Genomic DNA, 23,308 nt, shown 5'->3' with positions numbered 1-23,308 from the left:
GCTCTAGGTGGCCCTGCTCTGGCAGGGGGGGTTGGACTAGATGATCTTTCGAGGTCCCTTCCAACCCCAAGGATTCTATGATTCTATAGTTATATAATGGAGAACTAGAACAAAGAAGGACATTATACAATGTCCTGCCTCTAGTCACCAGAGTAATATCTGCAGTCAGACTGTGGCACTTAACTCAATGAAACCTGTTGTGATTTTTGTTTAAAAAAATATATGATTCAGTGTATGCTTGTGTAATGTTCAAGAAGAGTAATACTTGAGGCTTTTTTTATTTATTAGACATCCTCCTGAAGAGCTGTTGGTAGTCTGGAGGTGCTCAGTGTTTGGCTGCTGATGGCAGGCAAAGTTTTCCTACCTTTTGAGTTCAGGACAGGTCTAATTGTATAATAAAATAAGTTAAGCTAAAGACAGAGTTCATGTTCTTATAACTCTCTTCATGCTCATGTTACCATTTTGTTAGTGCAAGATCAGAGAGCTGCAACAGGAGCTTTCTGATGCTCTGAAAAAGCTGTCCATGGCAGAAGCTTCACTTGACCTCACTATGTGCTGCAGCAGGAACCTGGAGGAAGCCAAGCTGGGCTTGCAGAAGGAATTGGGAGAGGGTAAATCCAAGGTACACAAACTTGTCTTAGAATCCTAGAATAAGCTTCAACATGATATATGGAATGATGTGTGGAGGACTTGCACCGTTTTATAAACTTGCTATCTTTGTCTTTGACATGGTCAAAGGTTTGTATGTGGCTTTGCAAAAGAGACAGATGTGTCTATCACTTACTACATGTAGTTTGGCCCAGCAGTTTGTCTGATTTCTGAAGGACAGTAGGAATAATGGAGTGCTGCAGTTGGGCTTCTTTATGCTCACTGTGTTTCCCCTCACACCCCCCACCGGTAACAGAGAATCATAGAACTGTTTTGGTTGGAAAAGACCTTTAAGATCAAGTCCAACTGTTACCTCAGCCCTACTAAGCCCACCACTTAGTCCTGTCCCTCAGCACCACATCTCCACATCTTTGAAGTCTCTGTAGAGACTGTGACTCAACCCCCTCCCTGGGCAGCTGGTTCCAGTGGCTGACAACCCTTTTGGCAAAAACATTTTTCCTTGTGCTTGGCCTTGTTGAATCTTGTCTTGTTGGCCTCAGCACATCGATCCAGCCTGTCCAGGTCCCTCTGCAGAGCTTCCCTGGCTCATCAGATCAACCCTCTCACCAATTTGGTGTCATTTGTAAACTGACTGAGTGTGCACCTGATCCCCTCATTCAGATCATTGTTCATAGGCATTGTTCAGAGATCATCATCATTCAGAGGCAGTCCCTGAGCTCTTCAGCAGCAGTGCACTCCTCTCCATAAAAGCTCAGCTGACTGCTGTGGAATCTTCCTGTGCTTTCACAGCTGCAGGAGTTGGAAGAACAACATCTTCAGTGTGAGCATTGTATTTGTGACTTGAAGACTGCTCTGGAGAATAAGGAAAGGGAAGTAAGAGATTCTTTCCAGAGACTGGAAGACCTCCTGTTGGCATCCTCTGGGAGGATTACTGCAATGAAACACCTGGAGGAGCGTGTGCAGTGGTAAGAGAATAGCACAGTGAACCAAGGTGTCTGTTGCTGTCTGGGGTTGTGTGAAAACCACAAGACAGCTTTGTTGCATCACAGGAAGTTAACAGGGGGTTTTGCAGATGCTTTTGTTTGTCCTTTCCCTGTTGTTCTTTAAGAATTGGTGCTCTGGTAGATTTCTGTAATAAGACCTATATTTCTGTTTAAGCCTTGAAGCTGAAAATGCCAGACTGGAAGGCACAGTCCAGCAGCAAAGTAGGAGAATTGAAGCCCTTCTGCAAGGCTCATCCCTGGTAAGCTGCTCATAAACTGCTCTTGTAGTGAGCTCCTCAGCCTGTAACCTGATTGCTGTGGGGCCTTTGAACCTTTAAATTTTTTTCTGGGTTAATGTTTGGACTTGGTGATCTTTGAGGTCTTTTCCAAATGTGAGAATTGTGTGATTCTGTAATCCTGGCCATGAGCCAGGAGAGGGGCTTCTGAAAGTGTTCTCTGTGTTCTTCTTTCCCTAGAGCAAAGTGGCAGGGTGGGAGATTCCTTCTTGTAGGAACCCTTTTCTCTATGCCCTGTCCTACAAAGACAGTGTTTCTTCATTAGCAGCTTTGAATAACAGTGCTGAGAGGGAGGGATTCTTTCTGAACAGAAAGAATTCTTGCCTGTGGTAGCTCCTGGGTTCTGCCTTGGGGGTTAAGGGGAGTGAGGAGGCACATGTGCCTCAGGGAGCAGATCAGCCTCGTTAGTGTTGTGAGCTTCTCAGCCTCGTTACGGAGTGCTGTGGGGCACAGGAGAATGGAAGGGAAAAGGCAGGGACAGGGCGAGGAAGGAGACAGGCTGGGAAGAGGTGAACTCAAGGAGAAAGGGAGGGATGAGACAGGAGAAAGGAGCAAACAAATGTCAAGGACCAAGAGCAGCCAGAGAGACGCAGCCCAGCGCAGCTCAGCACAGGAGCCACAACGGCAGAGTCGCCACTAATGGCAGTCGCCAGGGGCAATGGTGGGTGGGGCTGAACCACCTGCAGGGGGGGGGGAAGGGGCTGAACCAATTCACAGAAGGGGCTGGGGCTTGGGCTTGGGCCGGGTCTGAGGGAAAGGTGCCTCGGGAAGTAAATCTGGCCTTGATACTGGGCAGGTTCAGCTGAGGGGTGGGAGAGTTCCCTTTTTCTTTGTGGTGGGTAAAAGTGTGTTACCTGCTTCAGGAGCAGGCAGCTTCCCAGGACAGACTGGAACAGAGCAGAGCCCATGACCACGATGCAGAGAGAAAGCTGCTGCTCTTCAGAATTGGAGACCTTGAACAGGAATTGGAAAGTAAGAAGTGCATGCTGAGAGAGAACATCGTTCAAATACAAGAATATGAACAGCTGTATCTGGAGGAAGTGAAAAAGACAAGATGCCTACAAAATGAACTGGAAAGGTAGGTACATGCTTTTTGAAATGGTAATAAGAGGCTATTTATAATAAGACCCTTTACCTTCATTAGAACTGTCTTAATTTTTCTGGAGTGTTCCAACATAACACTGATCATGCTGTCAAGAAACAGGGTTGCAGCCTATGAGGCACGGGTCAGCATTTTGAAATCCTGTTCTCTACTAGTGCTGAAGAGAACCCATGAGCAGGGCTGTTAGAATTTATTCGTAGTTCCAAACGATATGGTCTGTTTCTGCTTCTTTTCTGATTTTGTTTTCCATCTGCACTCTTGTGTTGCAAGAGTCTTGGCACTGTTGATGTTTTAACTTGCTTCATTTACATGTAGGCCATGTTCTTATTTCTCCCTGAAGAAGATTTTTGAACTAAAGGCCATTTTTCTTTCTTCTTCAGCTCTTTAATCAATTTTCTCTTTCCTTTCAGCCAGATAAAATATAAGGTTTGTAGCCAAGTACTGTTTAATGTTGGGATGAATTTTATACTGGAAATGTTTTGTCTCTTGATGCTGTTGGGCTTTGATTCAAACTTAGTGATGCAAACCCATTTTCCTAATGCTGTAAAAATGTTGCAGTTGCTGTTTGGTCCAAGTGAAAGAATGACTGCTGCAGAGTACTTTTATCCCTTATGTATTTGTCATGCTGTGGCTTCTGTGGCAATGAAGGATCTGTCGAGTGTCCTGTGGACCTTCTTGGCTTGTGAAGGCTCCAGAGAGGAGGGAAAGTGGTTTCTTCTACCACCTCAACTCCTACTGCTTTGCTTAGGACTGGTCCTGTTTTGGGATCATCTTTTGGTCTAGGCAGTAGTTTTCCTGCTTTTTTTCTTCTACCTGTGCCTTATTTGACATGTTAGGGCTCTCTTCTCCCCAGGATTTTGCTGTTGCTTGTACTTGTTTGAAAATGATCAGAGGTTGAGGGCTTTGGGGGGCCTTTTCTGTTGTTCTTTCAGCTCCAGGCTCCCCTCTTCTATCTGTGAAGGCCCAGACTGTTCCCACAAAGTACCACTGAGGGGTTCTTCTGGAGAAGCTGATGAAGTTGGTCACAGCTCTCCCTTCAGTCCTTGAGCGAGGGCCTTTCTCTCCAGGTTGCTGGTTTATGGCCCTGTTTCTTTGGCCCTTGGAGTTACTGCTCCTCTTGTGAGGGTTGGCAGAGTGCTTCCCTTCCTGAGGCTCTTGCTGTCTGTGGCCTGTGCAGTACAGTGCACATTGTCTCAGTTCTTCTTTTGATTGTGGGGATGTTGCCTGGTGAGCCTGCTCATTGACCTAAAAGAAAAAGTTATTCCCCTGGGAACCCTGCACAAAACTCAGGGAACCAGAGAATGGGTGCGGGTGGAAGGGGCCTCTGAAGATCACGTAGCCCAGCCCCAGTCCTGCTCAGAGTCATCCATAGGAGGTTGCTCAGGGCTGTGTCCAGCTGGGTTTTGGACATCCCCAAGGATGGGCAATCCAAAGTCTTTTCTGGGAAATGTGTTCCAGTTTCTGACCATGCTTACAATTTAAAAATCAAAAAATCAAATTGGTTACTAAGGCATAATGCCAATCTTCATGCCAAAAATAAGGTAATTTTTTATTTTTTCAGGAAGTTGTTTCAGAAAACAGCAGCAATATTTCTGTTGAAGACTATTTTTGACGTTGATGATTAACTTGGTGTATTTGTCTGTCCTTTCAGGAGGGCTTTACCCCACTAGCTCTTGCTGTCTCTGAAGGTCAGGAAGAGACAGTTGAGTTTCTCCTAACAACAGGAGCTAACATGCATGCTCAAGACCAGCATCAAAGGTAAGGGGTTTATCCACATGGGTCCTTTGAGTATTCTTTCTGTTGGATTGCTGAGGATCTTGGGAATGTGCTCTGACCAAAAGCAGGGGGGCACTGGGAAGGAGCTGTTTCTGTGAGACTTCTGTGTGCAAGCAGTGTGTGCTTGGCTGCTGTGGTACCTCAGGGGCTGCTTTCTGCATTGGGGCTGTCCAGGAGGCATTGTCTGGCAGGAGATGTGTCCTGAGCCAGGCAGCAGTGCCTCAGTTTGAGAAACCAGCTCCTGCACAGCAGCCTCGTGTGCACTGAGGTGTTGTATATGTGGCATCTTTGACCGCGCAGTTGTTTTGACTCCCTCTCCCATGTTATTGTTGCTTTTAATGGAACCTGCTTTTTCTTTTGTTCATTGTGAAGTAATGGGGAAAATAATTTTTCTGAGAGCAAGCAGGAATGAAACTAATGACAGTGTCTGTGTCAAATGATCCATTTCATAGGATGTTTTGAGTCTTTCAGAACCCTACTCATAATTGCTGTTGGTGGTGGGAATCTTAGTTTAATCAAAGTTCTCCTTCATTACAGTGCTCATGTTTCCCATGAAGACACTGCTGGGCTGACAGCTGAGGATTATGCTTTTATTCGTGGCTATTCCAGGCCTCCAAACTTGAAGCTTTGCTGACCGCTCATTGGGATCTCATCATTTCCTTATGCCTCCCACTCCACAACAAGCACCATGTTGTTCTCCTCAGTATGTGTGCCCCAAGCCTCCAAGCTGACCATGCAGAAAAAGTCAAATTCTACACCCACCTGCACTGCCTCACCCAAAAGGTTCCTGCAGATGCTTAGATCATAATCCTTGGTGACTTCAACACCGGAGTAGGAAAGAACTATGAAGCCTGGAAAGGAGTCCTGGGCAAGCATGGTTTTGGAAACTGTAATGACAACGGACGTCTCCTGCTGGAGTTTTGTGCTGAGCAGCAGCTCACCATCACCAGCACTCTCTTCCAGCAGAAAGACAGCCTGAAGACAACCTGGAAGCATCCTGGATCCAAGCACTGGCACCTCACTGACTGTGTCTTAGTGCGCCAGGGAAATGTTGGCGACGTCTGTCCTAGCCAAGCGATGCCTGGTGCAGAATGTCCTGCAGACCACTGCCTTGTGCCATGCAAACTTACCCTCTGCTTGAAGCCCAAACCGAAGAGGGGTGGCATCCCAGGGAAGAGGCTCAAAGTTAGCCTCAAAGTGAACCATCTTCCAAAAGATAGAGTGAGAAACAGCTTCCAGGTGAAGCTTCAAGCTGGGCTTTTAGATCATCCCATAGATCCCTCTACTGAAGCACTTTGGCAGCACATTAACAAGAGCATCCTGCAGTCCTCTGAAGAATGCCCAGGGTTCTCCTCAAAGAAAAACAAAGATTGCTTTGATGAAAATACCCAAGACATCCAAGGTTTGTTGACAAAGAAGAGAACCGCTCACCAAGCACACCTTGCTCAGCCATCTTGCCATGTCAGAAAAGCAGCCTTTCCTCTGAATGCAGTGAGCTCCACAGAAACTTTGGAGACATCCACAACAAGTGGTGGATCAGCCTGGCAGAAAAGACTGAACTGTGCGCAGTTATGGGTGATCACAGAGGACTCTATGAAGCCCTGAAAGCAGGGTATGGACCCACACACCACGTCCAAAGCCCCCTGCTCAGTGTAGATGGCCAAATGCTTCTCACAGAAAAAACCTCCATCCTGACCCCATGGTCTGAACATTTTCAGACTCTCTTCAGTGCCAGCCATGTAGTCCAAGGCTCAGCAATTCAGCACATTACACACCAGCTGGTGAAAACCCAATTGGACACAGCCTCTACTTTGGGAGAGACTCATACAACAGCTGAAAACTGGCAAGGCAGCTGGGGCTGATGGAATCCCCCCTGAAGTCTGGAAGCATGGAGGCAGAGAACTCCATGGTCAATTTCACGAGCTCCTTGTGAGTTGTTGGGAAGAAGGGGTGCTACCACCAGATCTCTGTGGTGCAGTCATCATCACCCTATACAAGAAGAAAGGAGAAAAGTCAAACTGCTCACACTACTGAGGTGTAACTCTGCTCTCCATTGCTGGAAAAATCCTTGGAAGAATGCTCTGGTTTTCCTTGTTGGTGAACACTCAGGATCTGCTTTCCAAATGTCATGCCATTGTGAAAAAAAGAGGCCTAAAGGAAGCCAGTGACAACTCTGGGGTGCAGGCATGTGAAGCCAAATATTTTGCATTAGAGCCTGGACTAGCAAGTGGCACTATAGAGTAAATTGCGTTATACAGTAAGGTAAAGAAGAGTAACCAGAAAGTGACTAATGGTGATGGCAGAGTCCTGCAGAGGAAGGTTGTGTTAGTGTCTGAAGTTGGGTACAGTCTTCTTAGGATGGGGAAAAATCCTTTCCATGATGCTCAGTATTTACTGTACTGCTGCTTTGTTTCCAGCTGGTTTCCTTCAGTTTTGACCAGTGTTTTTCCTGCTGTGCAGGCAAACAATGCAGTCAAATGCTTTTTTTTTCCCCATGCAAAATGCATATTGAAGGGAAGAGGGAGATTCGTCTGTAACAGGCAGATGTGTGTGATTAAACATGCCTGGTCTTCCTCTTTGTAAGAGAAAGCTCATGCAAGAAACCTTGAAATTTGTTGACCTTTTATGCTTTCCCTGCCTCTGCAAAACGTGTGTGTTGGGCCATGTCAGGAAGTGTTTGAAAAGGCTTTTTTCTGAGGGCATTCATGAGGGGAATAGGGCAGGCATCCTGTTGGTGTGTGGCATCTGGGGCAGGGCTGGGCAGAGGGGTCTGGAGTCCCTGTGTAACACCTCAGGGGAGAGTGGAGCACATTATTCCCACTTTTGGGACATGGTTTAGTGGGCATGGTGGTGTTGGTTTCCCAGTTGGGCTGGAGGATCCAGAGGTCTTTTCCAGCCTTACTGATTCTGTTGTTCTATGGTATGACTCTGTCTATGCAGGAGGCATTGGCCCAGCTCCATTGGCCCAGGCATTTATTCCATCAGCTGCTGGAAAACCCGCAGGAGCAGTAGCTCATCCAAGGAAGGGCAGTGAGTGTTGCACAGGGATGGTTTAATGACATTTTCCACAAGCTCAGAGCTGCTGCTGAGAAGCAAGTTTATATGCTGGAAGAGATGAACAAGGAATTAAAGGCCACGTGTGCTGGTTTAAGAGAACAAATCTCTAACTATGAGGCTGACGAAGTAAAAAGAGAGGTAAAGTGTACACTGTTTGCAGTGATGAAGGCTCTTAGCAGTGTTCTGCTGTTAATTTCTAACAGAATGCTGTTAACATTCCGAGGGACCTGCCTGTTCCTCAAACAATCAATTGCAGCCACTGACCTAAGCTTTCTGTTGTATAGTTTGTGATGTGAAGGAATATTTAAATTTGTTCTTCTTTGGCTGTGTTTAGGCTAATTAACTGGTCAGAAGACTGGTTTGAATCTCAGTGAAACTGTTGTTCTGCAAATTCCAGTCCCAGACAGAGCAAAGGTTTAAAAGTTGCCATACCCATTTTGTTAGTCTTTACTTTCTGGAAAACAGGAACTAGTCCTGTTGAGCAAATAGGCACTGGTGTGCTGTTTGTCTTCCTGAGTGATGTGAACGGTGCTTTAAAATTCCATTTCTTTCTTCCTCTCAACCCTGGAGTTGCTTGAGTGAGGTGAATCCCTGCATGTGTCAGATAACCACCTTATTCTTCATTTTTCAGTTTCTTGAAGAGGGAAGAGGGGGAAGAACTCCAGCAGTGCTGTCAATGGTTTTCCCCTGGGAAAAACTTTGTATTCCTAGTGCCAAAATACCAGGTTCCTTTGGGAGATGGTAGCTGGGTGGGTGGCTGGATGAATGGAGGGCCTGTCCAGATTTGTGAAAGCAAATGTGTCAGCAGGGAGCCAGTTGTTACTCTGAAATGAACTTGGTAAGAAAACAGACAGGGATGTCTTTAAAAATGAACTTCGAGTGTTTTTCAAAAGAGCTTTCAGATAGATGTATTCATTTAATTCTGTTTAATAGAGAAAAAGAGCCAAGAACCATCTCATACAAAGTCCTGCCTTTAGTCACCAGAGCAATATCTGCAGTCAAACTGTGTCTCTTGCATCACAAGAGTTTTCTTTGAGTTTTGTTAAAAAAATACATGATTCAGTGTATGCTGGTGTATTGTTCAAGAAGTATAATATTTGAATCTTTTCTTATGTATTAGAAAACAGAAATCCTCATGTGCAGCTGCTGATAATTTGGAGGTGCTCAGCTCCTGACTGCTGGTGGCAGGCAAAATTTTCCTACGTACTGAGTTCAAGGCAGATCTAACTGTATAATCAAATAAGTTAAATTAAGGAAAGAATTCATGTTCTTAAAACTTTTTTCATGCTCATGTAACCATTTCATCAGGGCAATGCCAGAGAGCTGCAGCAGGAGCTTGCTGAAGCTCTTAAGAAGCTGTCTGGGGCAGAAGCTCCACTGGAAGTTGCTACGAGGCACTGCAGGAACCTTGAAGAAGCCAACCTGGGCTTGGAAAAGGAATTGGGAGAGGCTAAATCCAAGGTGCATAAATTTTTTTCCAAAATTCCAGAGCAAACTCCATTCACAGATTGCTTTGAAGCTTTAGTGCTGAGCAGTCCCAAGTGTTGGTAACTCTCTGCTCCTTGCAGGTGGTTTGACTGCTAAGATACCGGCTCTCCAAAACCCTGCAGGGAACATGCTGTTCTGGGTTTGGTCACTCCTAATCCCCTCTACTGTTCCTGCCAGAGATAATTCTTTGTCTGTGTCTGAATGTTTCAGAATTGATGAAAAAAAAAACAAACAAACAGGAAACGCCAACAGAAAGCTTCATGGAAAGTGGAAGAACACACTTCCCATCAGTGGAGGTCTGGCTGTCAGTCCATTTCACCATTCAACTCACCTGGGACATCCTGGCACCAGTCTGGCTCTGAACAGAGGTCTGAGTTCAGCAGAAAGCTTCCCAAGTTCATCCATAGGAGGAGAGTCATTGGGGAACAGAGATTTGCTCCTGTTGTGCAGTTAAGGTAAACATTTTGAAATCCTGTCCTCAGCTACTGCTGAAGAGCATCTGTAAGCAAGGATTTTTAGTTTAGTTATAACTCATTTGTAGTTCCAGACCTCATGGTGTAATACACCAAAACAACTCCTCCTCATCAAAACGGTAGGCAGCTACGTGTGGTAGGGGTACAGAGGTTTGGTTTTGAGGGTTGTACTGTTTTTCAAGAGTAATCAGAGACCAAAGAAAATACTGAACTCTGGATCATGTACTGTGTAACTGCTTTCTTTTACAAAAGAAACTGATACAGAAGATAATGCCATAGGATGTTCCAAGCTAAGCTTTAAATTAAATTTCTTTATCTAGTATGTATGACTCTGAAGGGGCCTGCAACAAATCTCACTTCATAGTTAAGTGTGGGAGATCCACTGTGTGTAGGAGGCATTTGGGTTTTTATGGGGTTCTCCTGAAGGAGCTGTGAATTTGGTTACTGCTCTCCCTTTAGTCCTGGAGAGAGGGCCCTTCCCTCCACTGCTGGTTTATGACCTCACTTCTTTGGCCCTTGGAATTACTGCCTGGTTTTGTGTGGATTTGAAGAATGTTTTAGTAGTTTAATATTACACTATGTTAATGGTGTGTTTTCTGTATAATTCTAGTTCAAGTGGGAACAGGATGAATTTGTCTCTGAAGAAGTTGGACTTGGTAATGTGTCATGTTAGAGTTAGGAAAGAGATGACTGCTCCTAACTTGTGAAAACAACATCTTGAAAGCTGTTTAGTTCCTGTGCTAAGCACAGGATTTTTTTCTGCTAGCTTTATACTTACTTGAACATGGAAACTTTAAAAATGCTTACAAAATGCAAAATGCTTTAAGAAGCTTCCTAAAAAAAAAAAAAAACAAAAAAACCCAACAAAACAAGCACAAAGAAAACAGGCCTATTTCCTCCACACAGATACACTTTGCTTAATCTGAAGTCACCTTTCTCTGGAGTTAATCCTCAATCACAAACATAAAAGGAGCCCTACACAGAGTTTCACAGACTTCAGCCATCACTTCTCCTCCTATGTCCAGTGATTGCCTTCAGCACTGACCCGTAACACACACCCTCTGCTGTCAGTTCTTGGTCTTTGCTGTCCCTTACTCCTTGCTTGTGTTTGTAGCTCCTCTGTTGCAGTCTTTTTATTTGAATAGGCAAGAAGAGGCTAATCAGTGACAAAAGTTATCCTTTCCTAGGGAAAGATCACTCAGTAGTGTTCAGGCAATCGTCAGGGGAGTTGAATGTTTGTTATCCATGGCATCAAACATGTTCTGTGATGTGAGGCCAGATGTCCCAGGAGGAATTGCATCTATTTTGTGATGATTCCTCCAGAGTCACAGCTTTGCAGTGACTGGTGCTGTTTTAAAGCAGGAAGCCCCTGAGCCCATTTCCTTCTGTTGCTGTCTGCTTTTAATCACAGAGAGTGTTCAGCTCTGGTGTCATAGCCCTAATGTTCTGACAGTGACCCCTTTGCCCCTCTCTCCTGTAAAAGTAACAGCAGGAGTCTTGTCTCTTTTCTCCCCAGACACTGAGGAACTTTAAACTATATCTTTGGGAGCTTATTCTGAAGTAAAGAGGACATCATTTTATTTCTGCAGACCTCTGCTTAGTGTAAGGTACGGCTAAAAAGCAAACCAGGTGTGTCCTGGTTTGGGGCAGGATAAAGGTAATTATCTGTCTTGTACTTTTGCTTTCTTTGCAGCTGCTGCCCACAGACACTGCTGCTGTTGAGAAAGCCAACACTGCTGCTGCTCCTGCTGCAGACACCACAGCCTCTCCCCCTCAGCACACACAGATACTTGTTGACCCTGGGACTGGGAGAAAAGGAAAACCATGGAAATGAGAAATGAGCCTGTTCCAGGCAGGTGAAGGACAAAGAGGGGATTGCTGAAGCAGAGTGGGCAGGGGACAGAAAGGCATGGGGTGCACATGGCCTTTAGCAAGCCCTTTGCCATGCTCTACCATTGTCCTGTTGTAGCCAGACTGAGGATGTCTGGATTGAAGAGGTGAGTGATGTGGTGGGTGGGAAGTTCAAGAGATGATGAGGGTCACAGTGCCATCAGGGATCCAAAGTCCTCCTGGAAGGATGTGATGGTGCCTCAGTGTCATACACTTGTTAAAAAACTGTTGCCTGTCTGTTGCCTGCAGTCACTTCTCTACTACTTTTGGCCATGCTATTCCTAACACAAGCCAGGATGGGTATGGTCTTCTTGGCCACCTGGGCACACAGCTGGCTGATACTCAGCTGTCTGTCCACCAGCTCTGACTGAGGCTGATGGTGTGGATGGGATTAAGGGAGTTCAATGAGGACAGGGGCAGGGTTGGCTTCAGTTGAGTGGGATCATGGAATCATGGAATGGGTTGGGTTGGAACTAGATGATCTTGAACCGTTCCAACCCAACCCATTCCATTGTTCTGTGACACAGTCCCATCCAGTTCCAGGCCTGGGAGTCTCCACAGACACCACCACGGCTTTTGTGATGCAGGGTCTGGTGCCTGGACACCATTGTAATGGGGGTCTCTGCAGTGACCCTGGGGGTATATAAGGGGTGTAGAGACCTGGGGTGCTGAGACACCAGAAGGTCTCCATCAGATGTGGGCAGGCTGGAGAGCTGGGCAAAGTTGAACTTCATCAAGTTCAATAAGGACAAATTTAGAGTCCTGCATCAGGATAGGAATAACACCAACCACCAGTGCAGATTACGGGGAATCCTGCTGGAAAAAAGCTCCACAGAGAAAAATCTGGAGTAGACAGGAAATTCTCCAGGGGTCAACAATGGGTTCTTGTGGCCAAGAGGGCCAAGGACGTCCTGGGGTGCATCAGGAAAAGTGTGTCCAACAGATCTTGGGAGGTTTTCCTACCCCTCCACTCTACCCTGTGGGACCACACCTGAAATACTGGATCCAGTTGTTCAAGGGGCAGCAATCTACTGGACAGTGGGCAGGGGACTGTTGCCTTTCGGTTAAAGGCACGACCTGGTTCTGGGGTAGCATGCGGTTGCTAAGCAATAAAGTAGTCAGACGCCGAGATGGGACGAGCAGCCAAGAGAGTTTATTGCCGCATGGCACGGGTTTAAATAGACGCGCCTTGTGCCTTGGTGCGTCACTTCCGTCGTGTTACAGCTCACATCCCATTGGCTACAGGGGGAGGGGCCTCTGACTTCCCGTAACATCGCGAGATCTTCCGAGCGCCAGGCCTTATCTCACCACATTTCCCCCCTCCCTATGCCCAATAGATTAAAATATAATCACAAAAATATAATGTTAGTTAAAAATCCTTAAATTACATGATTGTCATCATTTAGTGCAAATCATAAAGACACGTGCAAAATTATATCCCTTATCCCTGAGTTAAAAACTTAAGGCACCACAAGTGAATGGAGGTTAGAATAAGTTAGTAAGTCATATAAAAAGTAAAATCTGAGGTAGTTTGTGTCTATCTAAGTAGCACAATAGGAGCATATACTTAGGGCAGCTGCTGATATTCCAGGAAGAGAACGTTAACTTTCTCAAGCCGGCCCTTAACGAACGACACTAATCTATTTAGGATACAGGGTCCGAAGATTAATGCCATGAGAAGTAGCGCAATTGGGCCTATCAAGGTTGATACCAGGGTTGTTAACCACGGAGATCGGTTAAACCATGACTCAAACCATCCCTGTTGGGCTTCTCTGTCCTTTTTCCGTTGAGCCAGTCTCTCTCTCAACTTTGCCATGGAGTCTCTAACGACTCCAGTGTGATCGGCATAAAAACAACATTCCTCTTTCAAGGTGGCACAGAGGCCTCCTTGATGCAAAAACAGGAGGTCTAGTCCCCGTCTGTTTTGCAACACGACCTCAGAAAGCGAGGAGACAGACTGCTCTAGAAAGGACATCGATTTCTCAATCTTTTCCAGGTCTTCGTCAATGGCAACTTGCAGCTGGGTCAGGCCTCGCTGCTGACTTGCCAGGGAGGCCACTCCCGTGGCTGTACCGGCAACTCCCAGGCCGAGCAGAGTTGCTAAGGTAACGGCTGTCAGCAGCTCTCTTTTTTGCAGGCTGTAGCCCATCTGTTCCCACAGATGGTACAGATCTTCTTCCGGGTGGTACAGGATCCTGGGGGCAATCAAAACCTGAACACAGAAGTCATTAGCAAAATCGAAGCGCTTAAGGGACACGCAGGGCATTATCCCCAGTTGGTGGCAAATCCACATCCCAGGGGCGGATGGGATTACCCACGCACGGGTCTTATCTACTGCAACGACTTTTGCACAGGCGGAGTAGTCCCGGCTTGCTAGATCAGTGTTGCCGAAACACACTCCTTTGCCGCTAACTTGGCTCAGGGTGATTCCCCTTCGCGGTGTGTCCCACCTACATTGGGCAGGGTTACTGTCAGACGAATATGTGAAGGAGGCATTGAGTGCAATACCCTCATAAAAGGGAGGATTCACATCATAGCACAACCAACAGGAATCCGTCAGATTGGGGTTGGAGTGGTTCAGTGACTGGAAGGCAGCGTCCAACACGTCAAAAAATGGTTTATCAACCACATATTGGGCGTTCCCAACTGGTCGTTTGGGAAGAGCTGTCTCCTTAGGTGACAGGGAGCTGGTTGCAATGGGGGCAGAGGTTGGCAAGCTGCTGTTTCTCTGCTGATTAACATTTTTAATTACAATATTGGGGCCAACCGCCGTACTGCTCTTAATTTCTTGCTTTTTAATAAAGAATAAGCCTCCCCTATCGCCTCCAGCCTCCCGGTACCTAAAACCCCATGTTTTACCGACTGTCCACCCCAGGTCATTCTCTTTGGTAACATCTAACTCGAGATATCTGCACCACCCTCTGCTTTTGAATTCTGTCCATAACCCAAAATTGGCACCCCGGTGTGGATGAGGTATGCGCTTGACGCAATTCTTAGGTCCCCATTGCACTTTCAGGTATTTGTCTGGTCCTGCCCCAGGTGTCCAATCGGAGGCTATGGTTTCACAGCCCCAAGAGGCGCAATAGTATTGATCGGGGGCATTGCAATATGGTCTACCGGGGTTGGAACTAGGGCACATATAGTACTCCACATAAGTCAAACAAGGGCTTGTAGGGACCAAGACACAGGGAGTTACTTTGAAGCTAGGAGGCCCTGAGGTGACGATTGTCTGTAGGATTTTTTGGTCCTCCCATCTACCCAGCACCCATTCCCATGGTTGATGCTCATACCGACCGCTGGAAGGCATTACAAGTCCCAATAACAAGACTGCGCAAAGGCACCATGGTCCCCCTCCGCGGGGGTTGCTCCGCCTTTGTACGGGATCTGCAGGCGTGGGTGCTTGAGATGTAGACGGGGAGGTTGCTGGCATGTCTTCTGCCACCGGGAAATACGGATCTCGAGGGCGCCCGACGATGTAGTCCTTAATAAGGGCTTCCATCCCTCCTTGTCGATCCGGTCTGTACTCTCGTCCTCTCAGCTCGAGTTCCGTCCACTCCGGGCTAGGACTCCAACACTCCCGTCCGCTTCCGAGTCTGGAACTTCTTTCCTTCGACTCCAACTGGGAGCAAAATCTTTTTCCGAGTGTTCCCGGGCCTGGAACTTCTTTCCCTCGACCCCAACTGGGAGCCTTTCACACTACCTATATTAACTACAATCTAACTACCGTATTCCCGGGTTTCGGCACCAGTTGTTGCCTTTCGGTTAAAGGCACGACCTGGTTCTGGGGTAGCACGCGGTTGCTAAGCAATAAAGTAGTCAGACGCCGAGATGGGACGAGCAGCCAAGAGAGCCAAGAGAGTTTATTGCCGCATGGCACGGGTTTAAATAGACGCGCCTTGTGCCTTGGTGCGTCACTTCCGTCGTGTTACAGCTCACATCCCATTGGCTACAGGGGGAGGGGCCTCTGACTTCCCGTAACATCGCGAGATCTTCCGAGCGCCAGGCCTTATCTCACCACAGGGGACAGAAAGGCATGGGGTGCACCTGGCCGTTAGCAAGCCCTTTGCCATGCTCTACCATTGTCCTGTTGTAGCCAGACTGGGGATGTCTGGATTGAAGAGGTGGGTGATGTGGTGGGTGCGAAGTTCATGAGATGATGAGGGTCACAGTGCCATCAGGGGTCCAAAGTCCTCCGGGCAAGCAGTGGTGGTGCCTCAGTGTCCAGAAGTTGTGCCAACACTGTTTGCTGTCTTTTGTCCCACCCCGCGGGGGGATTATAAAGGCACTTTCAGCCCCTGTGGGGATGAAGCCACACTGGGGAAGCCCTTGAGAAGCCTCATCTGTTTCATCCTGCCTTGAGCAAGGCACTCAGACAAGGAGATGCTCAGGGGTCTCTTCCAGCCTGAGGTATTCTGTGATTCAGAATGATCTGGAGGGTCATGGGAATGATCTGTAGGAAACATAAACCCCATGTTCAAAAAGGGAAAGAAGGAAGATCCAGGGAACTCCAGTGTGGTAGTTAAGGTTTGGCGACCGGAAGATATCGCGCTGTACAGAAAGATAGGGTGGATCCCTGACGCAAGCAGGCGGAAGTGACGATGTAAACCCAGGTGATATAGGGCAGTGTAACCAAAGCAATAAAGGCCATTTTGCCCCCACCACATTGGTGTATGCGTGTTTCTGGACCGAGTAACTCGGGAGTGGTTGCTATGCCGTTCCTGAACCAGGTTGCCACGCCTTTACTGAAGGCAACAAGTGGTGCCGAAACCCGGGATCGAACCAGGGACCTTCACCTGGAATAGAGTGTACGGCGGCCGGAGCTGCAGGACCACCCTGGCTGGGAAGGACAGAGAAAAAGAGGACGTTCCCGACCTGGAGGCCAGGGAAGAAAAAGGACGTTCCCGACCAGGACCCACGAGGAGGATGGAAGCCCTTGAGAAGGTCGCATCTCTAATACATACGCAGTGGGGGATTGATTGTAAGCCTAAAGACTTTACTCTCGCAGTTGCGAGGCTTTTATGGATTGGGGTCATTGACCAGCCGGTGGATATACTACACCCAGAGGTGTGGGATAAATGTGTTGGGGAAACAGTTCAGAAATATACAGGTTGTGAGCAATCCTGACTTACTTCAATTTAGGCCACATTGGGTTAATGGTTATTGAGGCCTAGTTAGAGGCTTTCTGAGAATGAGCTAATGGGAAAGAGATAACTTAATTGGCAACAGAAGAGGAAAATAATTATGTGAGATGTTTCCGTGAGAATGGAATGTGTAGTTGGAATACAAAGCCACCTCAATGATAAGATGGTGTAAACAAGACTTCTCTATATAAGTGAGTGCAAGTTGTTAATAAACGATTTCATACAATCATACTGATGTGCACATGGAATCCTTAAGCCTCCGCAGACTCTTTTCCCACAAATGGCGCCCGAACAGGGACTAAGGATGGCCTGGAACAGGGGCTCTCATGCTGTTGCTTCCAGGAGCGATGAAGACAGCTGGAATGAGAGAGAAGCGGAGAAGCTGGTCGAAAGGAGATTGCTGCCCCAGCAGTCTATGTAGCTGGTGCCCGGCTACGGAATAAACGAGCTCGGAATTGAAGAATCTTGCCCTGATCAGGTGAGCGGCTGGGGAGGACATGGGGTCTACACTCTCTAAAGATGAAGAGGCAGTAGTTAAGCTCCTCCAATGTATTCTCTCTAAGAGAGATTTATTACACAAAGGCAGGACCTTACGTGAATTACTGAAATGGGCACAGGATAGAGACTTGATCCCCTCGATGGGTACTGTTTTTGAGTTACCTACTTGGGAAGCCATAGGTATTGCCCTATGGGATAAAATTAGCAATGGAGATAAGGAGGCACGATGCTTAGCGACAGTCTGGAAATTGATTAAAGAAACCTTAAAAGAAATGAAAAGTGAGAGGTCAGCAGCAGCCTCAGCGTTTGCTGTCTTAACGCTTGATCTACCAGCACTGATGAATGCTCAAAATATGAACTTGACCTCTAAACAGTTGTTTGAGACGCCTAAAATACCTTTACCAGCACCTGAAGGGACTGTACTGGTTCAAGTTCAGTTATTTGACCCTGGGGGTCGGATGAAAAGTAAAAATGGGACCAAGAAGCAAAACCAAAAGTAACCGAAAATACCACCAGAGTTTTCGGAGGACCCAGAGGGAGAGAAGCCGGAGAACACAGGCGAGGAATCTTGGAATGCAGACTCCCGACCTTGTGCCTGCCTGCCACTGCTCCCGACTGCTCTGCCACCTTTCCACCTCCGAAGTTTGATTTATCTTCTTGACCACAGTTGCCATCAATTAATCCTCTGCTTCACCTGTCAACACCATCAGTGCCTGCTATAGAGCAACAACCAAGGAAAGAACTGGGACTTGGAGACAAGCAACTAAGGGAACTGCTGAAGAAGCTGACAGAACTGGAGACCAAGGATGAGTATACCCCTGAAAAAAAACTAGTTTTTGCTCCAGGGAACATCCCAAACAATGGGGCACTAATCCATTTTTACCCCCTGATCCGTTCCCTATTCCTGCTCCTATTTCCCTTAACCCTTTAACACCCGCTGGTCTACCTCTTCCAGATCCAACATGGGGGGGGGGGGGGGGTGGTAATTTGTATCCAGTAACTAGATGGAAGGGAATTATTCAAAATGCTATAGTTGAAGGAGAAATGGTTCCCAATATGAGTCCAATGGTTTTCCAGTGATTGTGGGACCAGGAGGAGGAGGTCAATGGGTTGCATTAGATTGGAAAATGATAAAAGAAGCCAAAGGTGCCATCGCGCAGTATGGTTTGAAATCGTTTTGAGTCACTTACTCAATTTTTTTTGCAACATCTTTTTACTGCTCAGTTGTTGATGCCATATGACACAAAAATGCTCACTGATACTCTGTTAACTCTTTCTCAACAATTGCAATTTCATCATAAATGGTAAATGCTACATGAAAATGCAGCTGTGATTCCTAGACAGAACACCGATGCATTATACGGAGTGCAAGCACAAATGTTACTGGGTGCTTGTCTTTTTGTACGTGCAGATTTCCAGGCATGCTATCAAACTGAAGTGTTACAACTTTCACAAAAATTGGTGTATAAAGCTTTGCAAATTGTTCATGATCTTACACAAGCAAAATTTTCCTTTACAAATATTAAACAGAGAGAGCAGAGCCATACTCAAAATTTGTGGATCACTTCTATTCAGTGGTAATATCACATCTCAACTTGTTAAAAAAACAAACAAAAAAAATTTTATATGTCGGCATATGACAATGCTCATGAAAAAACTAAATGTGCATTAGGACTACTCCCAAAAAGGTGCTACAGCAGCCCAGTTCTTAGAAGCTGCTTGAGGTAACGATGCTTAAGATAAAGCAGCTTAAGAACCATCATTGCAATATAGTTCTCAATATTGATGTATATTGTGGTGCGTGGTACACTGGTGTTTCATACAGAGATAAAAAACTTGATTGGTAATTATACTTGCAGTTTTTGATTTAGGAGATTGTACCACTTAATTTTGTTTCAGGGTGACTTTACCAGATTTTAGTAGTAATATCATTTCATTTTTGAATCTTCTAGTGGTTGTTTTTAGTTTTTCTTGTATATTAGTGAGGAGTAAGAAAAGGAAAAGAAACAAACAAAACAAAAAAAACAGTTATGAGAATGAGCATGCCTTTTTGGAGGCTGGAAGTTTCTGAGGAGAGCGAGAGTTGCTCCTGGTACAGAGAGCGCAGCCACTCCTGCCCCCGCAGCTGCTTCTCGCCCTCCCGCACACACTGCTGCTGCTCAGAAAATGAGCCCTGATGCAGACACCACAGCAAAGAAAAAAAAGTGTGTGTGTGTGTGCCTTTGCTGTTTATAGGCTTGGCATTTTGTCTCTAAACAATTTTATTAGGCTTTTTTGGGCCTCAATTTGGCAACCATGGAGGAAACCAGGACTCCACTGTGCCGTGACCCGGGAGGGATCTGGGGAAGCTTTTGGGCCCCCCCCGATGAATTTTTGTCAGATAAGCCTCCTCTACCCCCTTGGCTCTACGTGCCAGTGGACACTTGACCTTCCTCATACTAAAAAGGTATTTAACTCCTTCCACTGCAGTGTGAAATGTGCTTTTCGTATTGTGTTGTATTGATTACAGGCTTTTGTTAATGTTGTAATTCATGTGGTCGTTTATATGTTGCTTATGGGATCCCTCATCTATATCTTGATTGTTGATTGTGCTATTCTGTTGCACTGCTAAGCAGATGAACTTCTGGTATTTTAACACAAATGCTAAAAGATGTTGATAGTGTCAGACATGCAGTTTTACAATATCGTGCTGCCACTGACTTTTTATTGTTAGCTTTTAGGTTATGTTTGTGAAGACTTGGATAGAGTGTATTTGCATAAATTTAGCTGATCATTCAGAGTCAATTCACAACCAAAAACGATTGATTAAGATAACATGAAAAAATTAAATGTTGCATATACTAGGTTAAATGAATGGTTAAATCGTTTAAGGATATGGGGATAGTTTAGAGATTTAATTAGACAAGGTTTATCAATTGTATTTGTTATTATTGGTTTTGATAAAGAAAAAAAAAAGAAAAAAAAAAAAAAAAGGGTAGAGCGTGATGTCAAGACATCGCTGGAGTGGACCCGAGAGGGACAGATCGTTTTGCCCCTTATGCAAGACTATTTGGTTTGGTTACTGTGAACTTCAACGGACCTGCAAATAGCCTTGGGACAGCTTAGCGGGGAAATAGCGAATTCTTGCCCCTCATATCGCTTGTTACCACTTTTATCTAACATGCAGTGGGAGTCATGTAATTTTTTTTGTCTGACAGTCCAGTGGACGGCATAATGGTCTTTACGGATGCTGGAAAAAAAAAAAAAAAAATCCCGTAAAGCTGTTGTTACCTGGGAGGAGACACCTGGCAATGGCAAGAACATTTAATTCAAGGGAGGTTATTTGACTCTTTGCAAACCCTTGAACTTATTGCAGTTATTTGGGTTTTTGAAATGTGGAATAATACTGCTGTAAATATAGTCTCTGATTCACTTTATGTAGTAGGTATTGTTTTGAGAATGTATCATGCCATTTTGAAGGAAATTTCAAATAAGCATTTGTATTTCTTATTGCAGAAGTTATTAAGACTCTTAGCAGAAAGAGAACATTCTTATTTTATCACTCATATCCAGAGTCATTTTAGTGACCGAGGTTTGGCTATTGGTAATAACAGAGCTGATTATTTAGTTGCACCAGAGTGGACTGGTCCTTCTGTTGATGTTTTTTCACAAGCTCGACAATCTCATGCATTTTTTCATCAATCTGCTAAAGTGCTAGCGAAGCAATTTCATTTACCTCTGGGGGATGCCCGGGGTATTGTGAAATCTTTTCCTGATTGCCAAAAGGTTGATCTTGGTATTGGGATGGAAGTCAATCCTAAAGGTTTAAAATCCTTGGAACTGTGGCAAATGGATGTCACTCATGTACAACAGTTTGGACGCTTAAAATATGTGCCTGTTGTTATAGATACTTTTTCTATGGCCGTTTGGGCCTCTGCTCAGACTATTGAGGCAACGAAACATGTTATCAGACATCTATATGTATCCTTTGCTGTTCTTGGAGTACCTCAGTCTATTAAGACGGATAATGGCCCCGCTTATTCTTCTGCTCGTTTTCGACAGTTTTGTGGACAATGGGGTATTCGACGTGTTACTGGTATTCCTCGTAACCCTACGGGTCAAGCAGTAGTGGAACGTTGCCATTCAGTATTAAAGACACTCCTTGAAAGACAAAAAGGGAGGAGGAAGGGAGCCCTCCTCAGGACCAGTTAAGTAAGGCTGTATATGTCATGAACTATTTACGCCTTACAGGAGAACGTACAGAACCTCCGATACTGATTCACCAAAAAGCTTTAACAGACTTTGCTTCGGAATCTTCCCACAAAATTTTGGTGGAATTCAAGAATTCCATCACTGGACAATGGGAAGGGCCATCAGAGGTGAAACTGACTGGTCGAGGTTATGTGTGCTTACTTACAGGTACTGGAGTGCGTTGGGTACCGAGCAGATGGATTCGACCATGGAAACAAACACCTTTAAATGTGGATTCACAGTCATAATATTTCTGATACAAGTATTTGGTTTGGGAGATTGTATTGATTTATTTTATTTTAGGCTGATTCCACCAGATTTTAGTGTAGTAATAGTGTTTTGGTTTGTGTTTTGGTTTGGATTGGTAGGTGTTGTAAAATTTTTCTCATATATTGGTAAGGAGTACAATAGATTCATGAGAATGTTTTTCAGAGGCCAAGAATTGCTGCAGAGAGAAAGAAATCCCACCCCCCGCCCAACTCTTTCCCCCGCGGCTGCTTTTCAACCCCCCTTCGTGTGGCTGGAGATTGCTGCCAGCAAGCCTGCTACAGCTGCAGGTGCTGCCTCTGCCTCCGCAGATGCCGTAGCTGTGAGCCCTGCTGGGAGGGGGAGGAAAGGACACCACATAGCCTTGTTAAGGAGACAAAAAAAGAAAAGTTTCTCTAATGCCTTCTGAAAGGTATGAAACAGAAGTGGGAAATATTTTTACATTGTTCTGGGCATCAAATGTCCAGGCCTGAGTCTTGGTACGTAATAACTTGAGGGTTACCTGCTACTCATGAAAGCTAGTGATATTTTTTTTTATTTGAAAGGAGATTTTAGCTATCCTTGAAACAGAATCTTTTTAATGTGTTAAGCCATATAAAAAGATGAAGACATTTACATATAAAAAAATAATTTAACTTCAGTTAGGTAGTGTCACTACTCTGCTTTTATGCAAACTCCAGTTTTTAAAACAACTTACTTTGATGGGCACATTGATTATAATTTGATCTATTATTTAAGAGAAGAGTTTAAAAGATGCTCAAAGCTGCACTGCAAAATACTGTATACTATGCAGGGAGTGGTGTGATAGAAATTTCTTCAAGTTTAGTTTGAAACCATTAGAATACATGATTTAATAATAAAACTATTTTCATTACAATAAAACTATTTTCATTACAATAAAAAAAAAGGGAAAGGACAAGGGAAGAACGTATACCCTCATGAGAAGAAAAAAGAGTGTGACCTCATGAGAGCACTAATGAGTTATCAATAACATTTGTGATCAAACTGGTCAATGCAACAATTAGGCCTAGAATATAAGGGAAAATTTGAAATTTGTGTTTCTTGCTTTTTCATTTTTATCACACATAGCAAGAGGAAAAGCCTTCGGTAAGAACTGATAAAAATCAAAATATACCAGTTAGCTTGTTGTCTTACAGATTTAATTAGGCAAGGCTTCCAGTTATATATGTTATTATTGCTTTTGCATCAGTATATATGTTATTATTTCTTTGGCATTATTGGTATGTTATTGCTTTTGCATTATTAGTATGCTGTTTATGACAATATATCATTAGCATGTTATCTTACGTAATGAAATAAGTCAGAATTGCTCAAAAAACAAAAAGGGGAATATGTTGGGGAAACAGTTCAGAAATATACAGGTTGTGAGCAGTCCTGACTTACTTCAATTTAGGCCACATTGGGTTAATGGTTATTGAGGCCTAGTTAGAGGCTTTCTGAGAATGAGCTACTGGGAAAGAGATAACTTAATTGGCAA

General features: G+C 45.0%; 2 long non-coding RNA genes across 2 annotated transcripts in view; one reads left to right on the top strand and one right to left on the bottom strand.

Moving 5' to 3' along the window:
- Positions 1–23,308, bottom strand: part of LOC115600070 — a 308,606-nt gene that overhangs the window by 263,540 nt on the left and 21,758 nt on the right. The gene's annotated exons all lie outside the window — the stretch shown is intronic.
- LOC115600076 lies at positions 564–22,166 on the top strand. Its single transcript, XR_003988808.1, has 6 exons — positions 564–622; positions 1,399–1,574; positions 1,768–1,852; positions 2,752–2,860; positions 4,961–4,962; positions 22,156–22,166. It is a non-coding gene; the product is annotated as an uncharacterized LOC115600076 (long non-coding RNA).

This window comes from Calypte anna, chromosome W (genome assembly GCF_003957555.1).
Source record: "Calypte anna isolate BGI_N300 chromosome W, bCalAnn1_v1.p, whole genome shotgun sequence".
Classification (NCBI taxonomy): Eukaryota; Metazoa; Chordata; class Aves; order Apodiformes; family Trochilidae; genus Calypte; species Calypte anna.
The sequence above is the reverse complement of the archived record's forward strand: the minus strand, read 5'-3'. Positions and strand labels throughout refer to the sequence as shown.